Raw genomic sequence first — 15,476 nt, 5'->3', positions numbered from 1 at the left:
AAATGCCATTAAGAGAGTAAAAGGGCAAGAGAAGACTTTCACAATATATACCTTAGACAAAGGACTTGTGTCCTTAATATGTAAAGATCTCTCAAATCAGTAAGAAAAGGAAAACCAAACAAACAAAAATGTGGGCAAAAGTCTTGAAAAAGAGGCTATGTAAAGGGCTTGTAAGCATATGACAAGGCTCTCAACACAATTAGTCCTCAGGGAAATGCAAAATAAAACCTCAATGAGATTCTATAATACTCATCAGAATGACTCAAATTGAAGCAATCAGCAATAAGAAAAGCTGTCAAGGATGTGGAGCATCGGGGAGCGCTCATGCCTTGCCCGAGGGGAGAGTAAATCAGTCAAAAGAAAACATACCCCTACTCTTTGTCTCGAAATTCCACTCCTAGGCATATATCCAAAGTGAGGGGGTAGCTGCAGTTCAGTCAGGGTGCAGCCAATAAGGGAGTATGTTGTTGCAGAGAATTTAGGACAGAATGAAAATGACTAAAAGTCAGTCTGTTTTGGGGGATCCTGGCGGGCTCAGTCAGTAGACCATGGGACTCTTGATCTCAGGATCATGAGTTTGAACTCCACGTTGGGGGTGGAGTTTATTTAAAAAAAAAAAAAAGTCAATCTGCTTTTTATTATCTGTGCACCAGGACCAGCAATGCCAAAAGATGATAAAATGTGCCCCCCCCCCCCACATCTTTTTTGGTCTAAGTTCTAAACAATTGCTATAATTACCATTATTTGTTTATTTTTGAGAGAGAGAGAGAGAGAGAAACCACACATGGGGGAGGGGCAGAGAGAGAGGGAAAGAGAGAGAATCCCAAGCAGGCTCCACGCTGTCAGCGTGGAGCCCAATGTGGGGCTCAAACCCACAAAACCATGAGATCATGACCTGAGCTGAAGTCGGATGCTTCACTGACGGCACCACTGAGTTTTAAAAATGGTCTCAAGGGGCGCCTGGGTGGCGCAGTCGGTTGAGCGTCTGGCTTCAGCCAGGTCACGATCTCTCAGTCCGTGAGTTCGGGCCCCGCGTCGGGCTCTGGGCTGATGGCTCAGAGCCTGAAGCCTGTTTCCGATTCTGTGTCTCCCTCTCTCTGCCCCTCGCCCGTTCATGCTCTGTCTCTCTCTGTCCCAGAAATCAATAAACGTTGAAAAATAAATAAAAAAAAAAGGTCTCAAATTAACATATTTACAGCATGCAAATGAATGCTTCCGTAAGCATTGCATTCTTTATGGAAGTTAATTTAAAGGATGTCTGGTTATGCACTTGGCCCCCGAGACACATGGGCTTTGTGCATTTATGTATTTATTTAATGACACTTTTTCTTTTGATTGTGGTCAAATATGTGCAATCTACAATTTGCCATTGAAAACCAAAATTGTGTTTGAACGTAAAATTCAGCGACATTAATTACATTTGTGCAACCATCACCATCCTCCACCTCCAGATTTTTTCATCTTCCCAAACGGAAGCTCTACCCATGAAACACTAACCCCCCACCTCCCCTCCCCCTGTCCCTTGGTAACCTCTCATATACTGTCTGTCTCTATGACCTTGTCGACTCGAGGTACCTGGTATAAGAGGAATCCTACAGGATTGGTCCTCTTGTGTCTGGTTTATTTCACTTAGTACAAGGTTTTCCAGGTTCCTCCATGTTGTCACATGGATGATGACTTTATTCCTTTTTATGGCTGAGTCATATTCCATTGTACCTGCATTCATTTTGAGGATCATTTTCCTAAAGGTTGGGAACCATTCAGTCCTTTTCAGATTACAGTTCCTGTCTCCAGTCCCCATGGTATGACAGACTCCTGCACTTGACTGTGTATTTGAAATAAGGGTAGCAGCATGATTTTAAAGACAAAGAAGCAGAACCTAAGGTACTTTAGTTCTTTCACTTTATGGGATTACTGGTATTTTTGTGTTTAAAATTGAGAACAGTAAAACAGAGTATAAACTGATAAAAGTTTTGGTCTTCTTTTTAAAAAGTTAACACACTTTAGGAAAGAGCCGAAATGTCCATCGATGGATGAATGGGTAAAGAAGATGTGGTATTACTCAAAAAGAATGAAATCTTGCCATTTGCAACAGCATGGATGGAACTAGAGCATATTATGCTAAGCAAAATTAGTCAAGAGAGAGACAAATATCACATGACTTCCCTCATATGTGGAACTTAAGATACAAAACAGGTGAACATAAGGGAAGGGAAGCAAAACTAATATAACAACTGGGGCAAAACACAAGAGACTCTTGAATACAGAGAACAAACTGAGGGTTTCTGGAGGGGCTGTGGGTGGTGGGATGGGCTAAATGGGCAAGGGGCATTGAGGAGGGCATTGAGGAGGGGATGAGTCAATGATTTCTAGTCCAGAAATCATTACTGCACTATATGCTAACTAACTTGGATGTAAATTTTAAAAATAATCATAATAAAAAATAAGTTATTAAAAAGTTAACATACTTTAAAAGTATTAATCCTTTTTTGGGTATGGTAATATTTTCTTTTCATTTTTTTGCCAGTGTGATTACATGTACATGAAGTACAATAAAATAAAATATCACTGTCTCCTTTCTTGCCATTATTATTAGTATTATCAATTTCATTATTATTGCTGAAAACAATTTTGCTGTTTCGAGGGCTGGGAGCATTACAGAGGATCTAGTCCATGGGGCACCTGAGTGGCTCAGTTGGTTGAGCATCTGACTCTTGATTTCAGCTCAGGTCATGATCCCAGGGTTGTGGGATTGAGCCCCACATCGGGCTGTGTGCTGAGCATGAAGCCTGTTTAAGATTCCCTCTCTCTCTCTCTCTCTCTCTCTCTCTCTCTCTCCGGCTCCCTGTGTATCTCTTCCTCTGCCCCCTCCCCTATTCCCACTTGCTCTCTTCCAAAAAAAAAAAAAAAAAAAAAATTCATTCCAAGGGTCAGATACTCTAGGTTCACCACTGGATATACTCTAGAGAAATGAGCGTAAATGTCCACCAAAGACAAGAATGTTCAGAGCAACTTCATTCACAAAAATGTCAAACCGTAGATAACTCAAATGCCCATCCATCACTCAGGGAATAGATAAACAAGTTGCGGATTATTCACACAATGGAATACTGTGCAGAAATAAAAACTCAGTAACTACTGACACATGCAGTCAACCTGGATGGCTCTCACAAACAAATGAAAGAAGTCAGGAGCCAGAGTACGTGCTCTATGACTCCATTTACATACATTTTGAAGACAGGCAAAGATTTTTTAAGGTTTTATCTAAATTCCTGTTAGCACACAGTGCGAGTGATGCGACAGTTCCCCTACATCACCCCATGCTCATCGCGACAAGTGCCCTCTGTAGTTCCCATCCTGTTTCCCTCATCCCCCACCCCCTCCCCTCACGTAACTGGCAGTTTGTTCTCTATAGTTAAGAATCTGTTTCTTGGTTTACCGTTCTCTCTTTTTTGTTCCCCTTTGCTCATTTGTTTTGTTCCTTAAATTCCACATATGAGTAAAATCAAATGGTATATGTCTTTCTCTGACTGACTTATTTTGCCTAGCATAACACTCTAGTTCCACCCATGTTGTTGCAAATGGCAAGATTTCATTCTTTTTATGGCTGAATAAAAAATATATATATAATATTCCACGTTATACACACACACACACGCACACATATATCATATCTTCTTTATCCATTCATCTATTGATGGATATTTGGGCTGCTTCCAGAATTTGGCTATTGTAAATGATGCACACACACACACACACACACACACACGCACACATGCATGCATATATCCCTTCGAATTAGTATTTTTGTAGATACCCAGTAGGGTGATTGCTGGGTCATAGGGTAGTTCTATTTTTAACGTTTTGAGGAACCTCCATACTGTTTTCCAGAGTGGCTGCACCAGTTTGCATTCCCACCAACAGTGCACGAGGGTTCCCCTTTCTCCACATCCACACCAACACCTGTTGTTTGTGGTGTTGTTGATTTTAGCTATTCTGACAGGTGTGAGGTGACCTCTCAGTGTGGTTTTGATTTGCATTTCCCTGATGATGAGTGATGTTGAGCATCTTTTCATGTGCCTGTTGGTCATCCACATGTCTTCTTTGGAGAAATGTCTGTTCATGTCTTCTGCCCATTTTTTTAAAAAAAAGTTTATCTTTGAGAGAGAGAGAGTGTGCGTGCATGAGCAGGCAGGGAAGGGGGAGAGAGAGAGGGAGACAGAGAACCTCAAGCGTGCCCATTTTTTAATTGAATTATTCATTTTTGGGGTGTTGAGTTTCATAAGTTCTTTATGTATTTTGGATATTAACCCTTGATCAGGTATGTCATTTGCAAATATCTTCTCCCATTCTGTATGTTGCCTTTTAGTTTTGTCGATTGTTTCCTTTGCTGTGTAAAGACAGGCAAATTTCATTGATGGTGAAAAATGTCAGGGCAATGGTTATGTTGGCGAGGGGGAGGCAGTTATGGATTGGGGGTGGTGAGTACTCGGATGTACATAATTCTAAAAAGTTATCAGGCTTTACATTTAGGATTAATATATTTCACTGTACGTAAATTATTCCTCAATACAGAAGAAAAAAAATGTAAGCTCCAAAGGGCAGAGATTTTTGTCTGGCTCAACTCTATCCTCAGAGATTAGAGCAGGGCCAGCATATGGTAGCACACAGGAAGTACTGAATGAATGAATGAACTTGAGATTGCTCTTAGCACACCAGCATGTAAGTCTCACAAGGTGACGTTTATGGATCTGTCTCCCTAGTTGGTTTCTGGCCTTGGGGATCTGGGACCTGGTGGAGGGGCCATGAGCAGTGAGGCTGGTCTGTGCCTGGGGTTGGGACAGTTTGAAGACCTGGGTACATTCCTCTACCCCCAACTCCCTTTAGGGGAGATTAAGGTGGGCTGGTCTCTGGAGCTGCAGAGCATTCAGGATGCACTCAAGGACTTTGAGATGGGCCATCAGTGATAATAGAATCAAGGAAGGAGAGAAATAAAGGCCCCAAAGTCTTTCACGTTCCCCAACCTTAGATCATACTGTAGACACTGCTTCAGCCCAGGGTCCCGCTGTCTGGCTCGGGTGGGAGGTCTGCCCCGGGGCAACTCTCCCAGATATTTTTGCATCCTTCTCCATGGTGGATGCTCCCTTCTGCTTGCCTCCAGCAGCTTCCCTGCCAATCTCTCTCTCTCTCTCCTTTTTTGAGTAGAATTTATTACAATCTTATTTCTTTTTTTTAATGTTTTGTTAATTTTTTGAGAGAGAGAGAGAGTACGAGCAGAGGAGGGGCAGAGAGAGAGGGAGACACAGAACCTGAAGCAGGCTCCAGGCTCCGAGCTGTCAGCACAGAGCCCGATGCGGGGCTCAAACTCACAAGCCGCGAGATCATGGCCTGAGCCGAAGTCGGACGCTTACCCGACTGAACCGCCCAGGCGCCCCTGCAATTTTATTTCTTATCACACAACCATGCATATTTATTCGTTCTCCTTTCTTTAAACAGTTCAATGGGTCTCTTTCCTCTCTCTTGCTCCAAACCTCTTATCCCGATCTCCAGCTGCCATGTCTGGAGTCGCTTTCAAAGGTGACTCATCCTGAAACCAACCTCCCCTATACCTGTGTTCCCATGAAACACCTTTCAAAACCAAGAGAAACATGGGGAGGGCAGTGGCTTTAACCACAAGGGCTAATAACCCCCGACTGGGTCTTTTAACAGCTTATAATCCGAACATGGCAGGTGGATCGGCGTGCCCAGGAGGGGCCCTTGGCAGAAGTGAGAGCAGTGAGAAAGATCTCTGAACACCTTCCTGCTCCCTCCCATCTCGGCTTAATGTGGCTCCAGGAGCTGAGCAGTGACAGAGACCTACCTAATCACACCTGTCCAGCACATGAAGAGCTGTTTGCCAACAGAGCGAGAAGACAAGATTTTAATCTTCATTTTTTAAATCCTTGGGGATAAAGCAAATGACCCTGGATTAAAAGCAGCAGGAAGGATCTGGGCTCCAAATCAGGAAGAATTGCCAAACCGGCAGTGAGAACGCGGAACTTGGGCATGACCCGGCAGGAGTGGTGGGACAGGCCCCTACTGGGAAGTCCTGAGCACAAAGGCAATTCCTGAGTCAGCTGGATTTATGGGCCGAGGCTGAGCCTAACCCTGGAGGGACGGCCTACCACCGTTGCCGGGCCAGGTGAGTCGGTGGCACGAAGCGTCTAGGGAGTCTGTCCCCACCAAGGAAGGCTTCTGGGCAGGGCTGGTCCTGTGGAGGCCGGTTAGGAAACTGAAGCAACAACAGATTTGCCCAGGAGGGTTGACTCTTGTCCATTTTCTTTCCTGACCAGCTCCTCTGAATCTGTCAGCATTCAGCACAGGTATTACCTGCTCCAGACAGCTCTCCCTCAGGGCTCTGAGCACAAGGCACCCTGGACCCAGCTGTTTCCCTCTCCAGACCGCAGATCCCTTGAGGGGCAACAGTGGGTGATTCATCATCGTGTCTCTCTTGCCTGACAGGGGCTCAGAGATGTGGAGGGAAAGAGGAAGGAATGGAGGGAAAGACAATGGGAGGAGGGAGAGAGGAAGGATGGAGGGGGTAGTGGAAGAAGGAGAAAGGAAGGGAAGAGGGTAGGAAGCAGGGACTTCTGTGCCCAGAACTTACACAGGTACCCAAAGCTCACCCCTGCTCCATAGACAGTTGTTCGTCCATAGCAACAATCCCCCAGGCTTCCCGGAAGCTGGGACCGGGGCTGCTCCGAGGTCCCTCCCTGCACCCCCAGGCCCAGCCCAGGGAGAGGGGCCCCCCAAGCCGGTGGTTGCTGAGCGTCAGAGCTGGGGCTTGCGATGGCACAGGTTACAATGGGGTTTATGGGTGAGGGCGGCCCAGCTCTGGGGGCCGAGGGAGAGTTCAGTGGTGGTGATTGCTCTTAGATCTGGTTCTTGTTCATTTGAAAAAAATTTTTTTTTTTTTTAATTTTTTTTTTTCAACGTTTATTTATTTTGGGGACAGAGAGAGACAGAGCATGAACGGGGGAGGGGCAGAGAGAGAGGGAGACACAGAATCGGAAACAGGCTCCAGGCTCCGAGCCATCAGCCCAGAGCCTGACGCGGGGCTCGAACTCCCGGACCAAGAGATCGTGACCTGGCTGAAGTCGGACGCTTAACCGACTGGGCCACCCAGGCGCCCCGAAAAAAAATTGTTTTTAATGTTTATTTATTTTTGAGAGAAAGAGCACGAGTCAGGGAAGGGCAGAGAGAGAGGGAGACACAGAATCTGAAGCAGGCTCCAGGCTCTGCTCTGTCAGCACGGAGCCCGACACGGGGCTTGAACTCACGAACCGCGAGATCACGACCTGAGCAGAGCTCGGACGCTTAACTGACTGAGCCACCCAGGCGCCCCAAGCCCTTGTTCATTTCTACTTGATTCACGTAATTTCCGAGCTGTATTCTTCCAGGGAAATGTGCTTTCACTTAATTTAATGTTTTCATAAGGTGACAATAGCAGTCTTGTTCTTTCTGAATATAAAGGAAAGAAAGCACATTATGGCAAATAGAAACAAAGGAAAGAATACAAACATGACCTGAAATCCCAGAGATAACTGTTGTCAACATTTCGTTGCACATCATTCTAGAATGTATATGTATATGTGTGCGCGTGTGTGTGTGTGTGTGTGTTAACATGTTTCAATATAGAAAATATTTTTGGAAACAAACAAAACAAACAAAACCCGCCCCCCAGTTTTTTACTGTTAAAAAACAACTTTGGGGAAGGTGCAACAGCCCTCACAGTGTCATTTTTAAAACACACAGACACTGGGTGGCTCAGTCTGTTGAGTGTCCGACTCTTGATCTTGGCTCAGGTCATGGTCTCATGGTTCCTGAGTTCAAGCCCTGCATTGGGCTTCTGCACTGACAGCAGAGAGCAGGACGTGGGGCTTGAACGCACAAACCGCGAGATCATGACCTGAGCTGAAGTCGGACGCTCAATGGACTGAGTCACCCAGGAGCCCCAAAATATAATTTTTGTTTTTATTTTTTTCCCAAAATATAATTTTCAATTAAAAAAATTTTTTAATGTTTATTTACTTCTGAGAGAGAGAGAGAGAGAGCGAGTGCAGGAGGGGCCAAGACAGAGGGAGACAGAATCTGAAGCATGTTCCAGGCTCTGAGGTGTCAGCACAGAGCCTGACGTGGGGCTCAAACTCATAAAGTGAACTGTGAGATCATGCCCTGAGCCAAAGTTGGATGCCTCACCTACTGAGCCACCCGGGTGCTAGGGATCCCTTACTGTTCGGGCACCGAGGGAGGCTCTGGAGGGGAGAAGGAGCAGTGAACAGGACCCCCCCACTTCTTCCCCTCCTGACAGGCTTCGTGGAGAAGCAAAGGAGACGCTCACGCCTTCAGTAAAGAGGGCACGCGGGGTCCCTAAGAGCTAGCCTTCTCCCCGCTTCTGTGGTCCTGAGCAGCCGCTGTGGGTAAGCAGTTCCTGGGTGCTGGTTCCGTGCGGCGCACGCCCGGGGAATGGGAAGATGCTTCTCGCAGACAGACCAACCTGTTGGAATCCGCTGCCTCGTCCAGAGTCACCCGGCCCTCCCTGTGCTACACCGCACAGCACACACCTGCCCCCCACACCGGTCAGGCACACGGTGTTTGTACTCCCGTTCTGGAACTCAGGCAAGCTTCACAGTTGTTTTCAGGAGGCTGGAAAAGAGCTTAAAGGTCACCTTGTCTAACCGACCTGGTCTGCTGAGGATGGAATCTTCTCTCTGATCCCCCGCACCTCAGGGGACACCTTAGGTGGCAAGAAGAATTTTCTCTCTCAGTGTGGCCCACTTATTCTGTAGGAGGCCACTACTCACTGATTCGTTCCATCAAATGGTGTGCATTAAGTGCTATGTACTCAGTGCTTCCTATGCACTAAGAAATCAGCCAGTGAGGGGGCGCCTGGGTGGCTCAGTCGGTGAAGCGTCCGACTTCGGCTCAGGTCATGATCTCACGGTGTGTGAGTTCGAGCCCCACGTCAGGCTCTGTGCTGACGGCTCAGAGCCTGGAGCCTGCTTCGGATTCTGTCTCTGTCTCTCTGCCCCTTCCCTACTCGCTCTCTCTCTCTGTCTCTCTCTCAAATATAAAAAATAAAACAGAAAAATTTTAAAAAAAGAAAGAAAGGAATCAGTGAGTAAAACACAAAAATCTCCGCTCTTCCGAATCTTACCTTCTAATGATACGGGTTGGGGAGGACAAATGTTAAACAAAGTAGATAAATTATAAAGTGCTAGAGAGTAATACACACTAGAGCAAAAAAAAGGGGGGGGGGAATATGCAGGAATGGCTCAGGAATGGCGATTGTCACTAATATTAAAACATTAGTGTTATTATGTGTTAACTAATACATGTTAACTAATAAGTGAGTTTTAGCAGGGTCACGGGATGCAAGGTCAATAAACAAAACTCAAATTTATTTCTATATATTAGCAATAAAACAAGAGGAAATTGAAAAAAATTGAAAACATCATTTACAGTAGCAACAGAAAACATGAAATACTTCGGTAGAAATCTAACAAAATATGTGCAAGATATGTGTACCGAAAACTACAACACATTGGTGAAAGAAACCAAAGAAAGCCCAAAACACAGGGAGATAGACCATGTTCGTGTTTTGGAATCTGGGCTTAATAAAATTCTCCCCGCATGGATCTGTAGATTCAATGCAATTGTGCCAAAAATTCCATCAGCATTTTTTTTTTTGTAGAAACTGACAAGCTGATCTTTTTTTTAAAAAAAAGGGAGCTATAGGTTTTTTTTTTAAGTTTATTTATTTATTTTGAGAGAGAGAGACAGTGCAAGTCGGGGAGGGGCAGAGAGAGAGGGAGAGAGAGAATCCCAAGCAGGCTGTGCACTGTCAGCCCAGAGCCCCCGGCCGCGGGGGCTCGAACTCATAAACTGAGATACTGACCTGACTAAAATCAAGAGTCAGACGCTTAACTGACTGAGCCACCCAGGCTCGTCCCCTGACAAGCTCATTTTAAAGTTTATTTGGAAAGGCAGTGGAACTAGAATAGCAAAAGAATTACAAATAACAAGTCACTCCTAAGAAGAGTGTTGAGAGTGGAGGTGAGGACTGAGAAGTAAGAGAGGGGAGGTCCGCGGGAGGAAGACTTTCACTGTGTGCCTTTAATACTTTTCCAGTGAATGTGCTGCCTGTTCAAACATGAAACATATAATAATATTAAAAAAAAATAGAAGTTCTTGGGGGTGCCTGGGTGGCTCAGTCAGTTAAGCATTCAACTTTGGCTCAGGTCGTGATCTCACGGTTTGTGAGTTCGAGCCCTGCATCAGGGTCTGTGCTGACAGCTCAGAGCCTGGAGCCTGCTTTGGATTCTGTGTCTCCCTCTTTTTCTGCCCCTCCCCTGCTCATGCTCTGTCTCTTTCTCCTCAAAAATAAACATTAAAAAAGCGGCTCTAGCAGACTCAAACTCTACAACATGGAGCTTTGATTCAGTGGGTATGACCTAGAGGGAAGCACCAGAAATCAGAGTTCTACTGGGCTTGGCAGGGCACTTACCCTCTGCTAGGCAGGGACTGTAAAATGGGGCCTCTGTTTATGCATACACAGCTCCGGGTGGGTTAGGGAGGTCACCTGCGGAGCACCCTGAAAATCTCTGGGAAGGCCAGACCCTCAAGGCTGCTTGGTCCTCCGGCCCCTCACTGGGTGTGGAGAGTGAGAACGAGTTCTCATGGTCTCTTTAGTCATAAGGCTACAGAGAAGCTTTCCCGGTGGGCAAGTGGGTGGCATTCAGATGTCATGCTAGAATGATCATGTGTCCCATTTGCCCAGGGCAGTCCTGTTTACACCTGCTCTCCTGGTGTAATTATTAATAATGCCCCCTCTCACTCTGTTTTGGGTGATAGCTAGGGTCACCCTAGCGATAGTTCAGGTTTGATCCCCAGAACGAAAGGAAGATGATTCTAAGAGGGCACTGGTCCAGGAGTCAGGAACACAAACTTTTGTCCTGCTGCTGACAAACTGGGGACCTTGGCACGTTTTCTCTGGCTGAATTGAAGAGTTTGGATCAGACAGCCCCCTTTTAGCTGGGCAGTTCATGCACGGGAGGTGTGGGTCACAGGGCGGGGGGAGGGGGGTCTGATTCAAGACCTTTCTGAACCCAGACCTAATACAAATAAGTAAAAAACAAACAAACAAGAATGAAATGAGCCCTCGTCTCAGTTGTCAGGGAAAAGGTTGGACAACTGGGGGACATGGTAAAACCTGGAAGGGACTTTGTGAAGTGTCCCGGAAGAAAGTCTTTCCTGGAGGTTGGACAGGACTTGGTAGGGGGCGAGAGGAAGGGAAGAGAAGGGAAAGAAGAAGAGATTTAGGGGGAGGTTACAGTGCCATAGGATCGGAGAGGGGATGGGAGCGCTCCAGGCTGTAGGTCCTAAAGGTATCAGTCTGTAGGGAGGTGACACTTCTGAGTGCCACCTGGACAGAGTGATGCCTTTGGGCTACTAGGCATCTACACGGCTCCGTCCCGTGGGGGCCCATATGCAGCGTGTGAAGAAAGATTTCGAAAACTTCTCTCCCACCTATGACTTAAATTGGCTGAGCCTACTTGCTCCCGCTTTGGGGTGGGTCCCCAGGGTCACACCCAAAGGAAACACCGATCTTACTTAGAATGTCTTTTTATGCGTTTCCTGGAGGCTTTTCTGGACTCGGGATAGGAACAGCAGAAGAGAAATCGTCTCCCCCAGTGTCAGCCAAAACCCTCCTTACCCATCTCTACCCCTCCCTAGACACCCTCTTCTCGGGACAGCTTGACCTCATTTGGATCTCATTCCCTGTAAACTCCAAAGTGGTGGTTCTCAAAGCACGGTTCCCAGACCAGCGGCATCAGCCTCACCTGTAAGCTTGTGGGCACCTGGGTGGCTCGGTCAGTTGAGCGTCTGACTCTCGGTGTCAGCTCGGGTCATGATCTCACGGTTCATGGCATCAGGCTCTGTGCTGATGGCATGGAGCCTGCTTGGGATTCTCTCTTTCCCTCGCTCTCCCCTACTTGCGCCCTCTCTCTCTCTCAAAATAAATAAACATTAAAAAGAGAAATGCAAATTATTGGGCCCTGTGGTATCCAGAATCCTGCCTCACATTATTATTTTTTTTTAACGTTTACTTATTTTTGAGACAGAGAGAGACAGAGCACGAATGGGGGGAGGGTCAGAGAGAGAGGGAGACACAGAATCCGAACAGGCTCCAGGCTGTCAGCACAGAGCCCGACGCGGGGCTCGAACTCACGGACCGCGAGATCACGACCCGAGCCGAAGTCGGACGCTTAACCGACTGAGCCACCCAGGCGCCCCATTGTTATTTTTTTAAAGGGTTCAAATACAATTTATTGTCAAGTTAGCTAACATGCAGTGTGTAGAGTGTGCCCCTGGCTTCGGCGGCCCCCCCATTCTTAATCCCCAGAGTCTGTGAAAATGTTACTTCACGTGGGCTCTCATGCTGATTAAGTTAAGGATCTTGACCTGGGGAGATTATCCTGGGTAATTTGAGTGGGCCCAGGACAGTCAAGAGGTTCATTGTAAGTGAAATGGGGAGGCAGGTGTGCTGGGGTCAGGGCGGGAGATGTGATAATGGAGGGCAGGAGGGTGGAGGGAGAGGCCGCAAGCCCAGGAAGGCAGGTGGGCTCCAGAAGCTGGGACAGGTGACGGAGCCGGCCTCCTCCAGAGCAGCCCGGTCGGCCCCTTGATTTCAGCCCACCGAGACCCATTTCGAACTCCTGACCTCCAGCACTGTAAGGTAACAGATTTGTGCTGTGTAAGCCATTAAGTTTGTGGTGATTTGCTAAAGCCGCAAGAGGATGGACCTGGAGAGCATTAGGCTTAGAGAAATAAGTCAGAGAAACGGTAGCTATACCTGCAGGGAGCACGGCAAAATGTGGGGAGCGATTCACTATGTTGTACACTGGAAACTAACATTGTGTGTCTACCTCATTTACAACAATGCAGCAATCGGAGACTCACACAGGCTCCATCCCAGACCTGCTGAGTCAGAAACTGCAGGTTGTGTGTTATAAGTTCTTCCAGGGATGCAGAGGTGGGCTCCAGTCTGAGGGCCAGTGCTCCCAAACAATGGTTCTTGGCTTTCATGGCACAGCTGACTTACCTGGGGAGTCTCTTTAAAAATTTTTTTTCAACGTTTTTTATTTATTTTTGGGACAGAGAGAGACAGAGCATGAACGGGGGAGGGGCAGAGAGAGAGGGAGACACAGAATCGGAAACAGGCTCCAGGCTCCGGGCCATCAGCCCAGAGCCTGACGCGGGGCTCGAACTCACGGACCGCGAGATCCTGACCTGGCTGAAGTCGGACGCTTAACCGACTGCGCCACCCAGGCGCCCCTGGGGAGTCTCTTTAAAAAACAAACAAAAAACCCACGAATACCCAGGTCAACCCCCAGAAGTTCTGATTAATTGCTCTGGAGTAGGGCTCAGGCACCCCACTTTCAAGACCTCTGTCTCTGATTCTGGTCCCAGGCCAAAGTTGAGCCCTGGGATTCTTGTCCCCCCTGCCTGCTTCGGCCTCTGCTCCCTCCTGGCCCCTGGGTATTGGTTTTCTCTTCCCCTGCTCTGGGCTGAACAGTCTGTGAGACTTCATCCTGAGACACAGGCTTGCCAGTATTCCTAATTAAAGAAAAAATATGTATATTATATATACATATATAATGTATTATAATTATTATAATGTATTATATATACATACACACCTGTCACAAACTCACTAAGCCGTGCAGGGCACAGATTTAGTCACACTCCTAGAAGGAAAAGATCTTGGAGAAGTGTCTGGTCCAGCCACATTCTTCCCAGTTGAGGAAATTGGGGCCCAGAAAGGCGACGTGACTAGTCCAAGGTTATACAATGAGCGAGGTTCAAAGCGTGGAACAAAATTCTAGTTTGAGGCCCACTATCCTTTCCCTTCTTCACACGATGGTCCCCTGACATGGAAACTAGAGGACTCCGGAAAGGAAAGGAGCTGGCTCTTTAAAACCATCCCCCATTTCCAGGCAGAAGGGAGCCTGTGTAGTGAGCAAGCCAAACCCTCTGGAGGTGACCTTGGCTTGGGGGGGCAAGGCAGGAGAGATTCTGATGGCCCAAGATAAGGGAGATCTGAGGGGGAGGAGAGGCAGCCAGCTGAGACTAACGCCTAAGGAACAGCTAGCCTGTTCCCAGCCACCTACACAGGGTGGGCCCTGGGGGTTGGGATGGAGGAAGACGAGAGAGGGTGGAGGGGAGGAGGGAGCATGGGGCAAGGGCCTGCAAATAAATAGTCCCCTGCCCATTGCAGGGGCCCCGGGCTAACAGGGGGCCGGACACCACCCTGAGGCTACAAAATGGTAAGTACAAAATGGGAGGGGCAACAGCTTGCTGTATGTAAAATCACAGGCAGTATTTGGAATCACACACATGGGGATTCGAATCCTGAATCTGTCAATGTTTTTTGTTTTTTTAATGTTTATTTATTCACTTTGTTTTTTTATTTTTTTTTACATTTATTTATTTTTGAGAGACAGAGAGACAGAGCATGGGCAGGGGAGGGGCAGAGAGAGAGGGAGACACGGAATCTGAAGCAGGCTCCAGGCTCCGAGCTGTCAGCACAGAGCCCGATGCGGGGCTCGAACCCACAAACGGCGAGATCATGACCTGATCCGAAGTCAGACACGTAACCGACTGAGCCACCCAGGCGCCAGCACTTTCAACCACATGACCTGGGCCTCTCTGAGCCAGTTTGCCTTCCTGCGAAATGGGGCTAACAATCCCTGGCCCTTGTGAGGATTTTGAGAGAATCAGGATCAGAGAGGTTAAGCCAATTTCCCATAGTCACACAGCTGATGTGTGGTGGGGGTGGGACCCACCCCAGAGCCTCCCTCTTAAGCACACTACACTAGCCTACATGCTCAAGCATGCCAATCTGTGCCGTTCAGCATGGGACTCAGGATCTAGTGCCCTTCCCCCGTCCTCCACAAGTCATGAAAGTTGCCAAGATCACTGTGTGAGCAGAGAGGGCAGTGGGGGGGGGGGGGGGGCGTTGGGGAGGAAGGAGGCCCCGGTAAGGACTGAAACTGAAGGCTCCTCCGGTCTATTGGAGTCAGACTTAAGCTGATTTCAAGCAAATGAGGAAGGGCAATGTTTCTCGGGCACCTGGTTGCAGCTGCAAAGTCTTGCCTGCCGTACGCCCTTTATCTTATTTAACTCTCAGAGGAACCGTGTCTCCATTTCACTCATGAAGAAGGTGAAGCTCCTCGAAATTCAGAGACTCAGGGGCGCCTGGGTGGCGCAGTCGGTTAAGCGTCCGACTTCAGCCAGGTCACGATCTCGCCGTCCAGGAGTTCGAGCCCCGCGTCGGGCTCTGGGCTGATGGCTCGGAGCCTGGAGCCTGTTTCCGATTCTGTGTCTCCCTCTCTCTCTGCCCCTCCCCTGTTCATGCTCTGTCTCTCTCTGTC

At 47.6% G+C, this 15,476-nt stretch overlaps 1 protein-coding gene across 2 annotated transcripts in view; it reads left to right on the top strand.

The window, feature by feature from the left end:
- TICRR (TOPBP1 interacting checkpoint and replication regulator) overlaps positions 1–15,476 on the top strand; it is a 95,190-nt gene that overhangs the window by 5,862 nt on the left and 73,852 nt on the right. For both annotated transcript variants that reach the window (XM_040493667.1, XM_040493665.1), the window contains exons 3-5: positions 1,775–1,884; positions 5,710–6,181; positions 8,351–8,459. The gene's annotated coding sequence lies outside the window, so the exon portion shown is untranslated. The remainder of the gene's footprint in view (positions 1–1,774; positions 1,885–5,709; positions 6,182–8,350; positions 8,460–15,476) is intronic.

Source organism: Herpailurus yagouaroundi, unplaced genomic scaffold (assembly GCF_014898765.1).
Source record: "Herpailurus yagouaroundi ecotype Mexico unplaced genomic scaffold, PumYag 185, whole genome shotgun sequence".
NCBI lineage: Eukaryota > Metazoa > Chordata > Mammalia > Carnivora > Felidae > Herpailurus > Herpailurus yagouaroundi.
The sequence above is the reverse complement of the archived record's forward strand: the minus strand, read 5'-3'. Positions and strand labels throughout refer to the sequence as shown.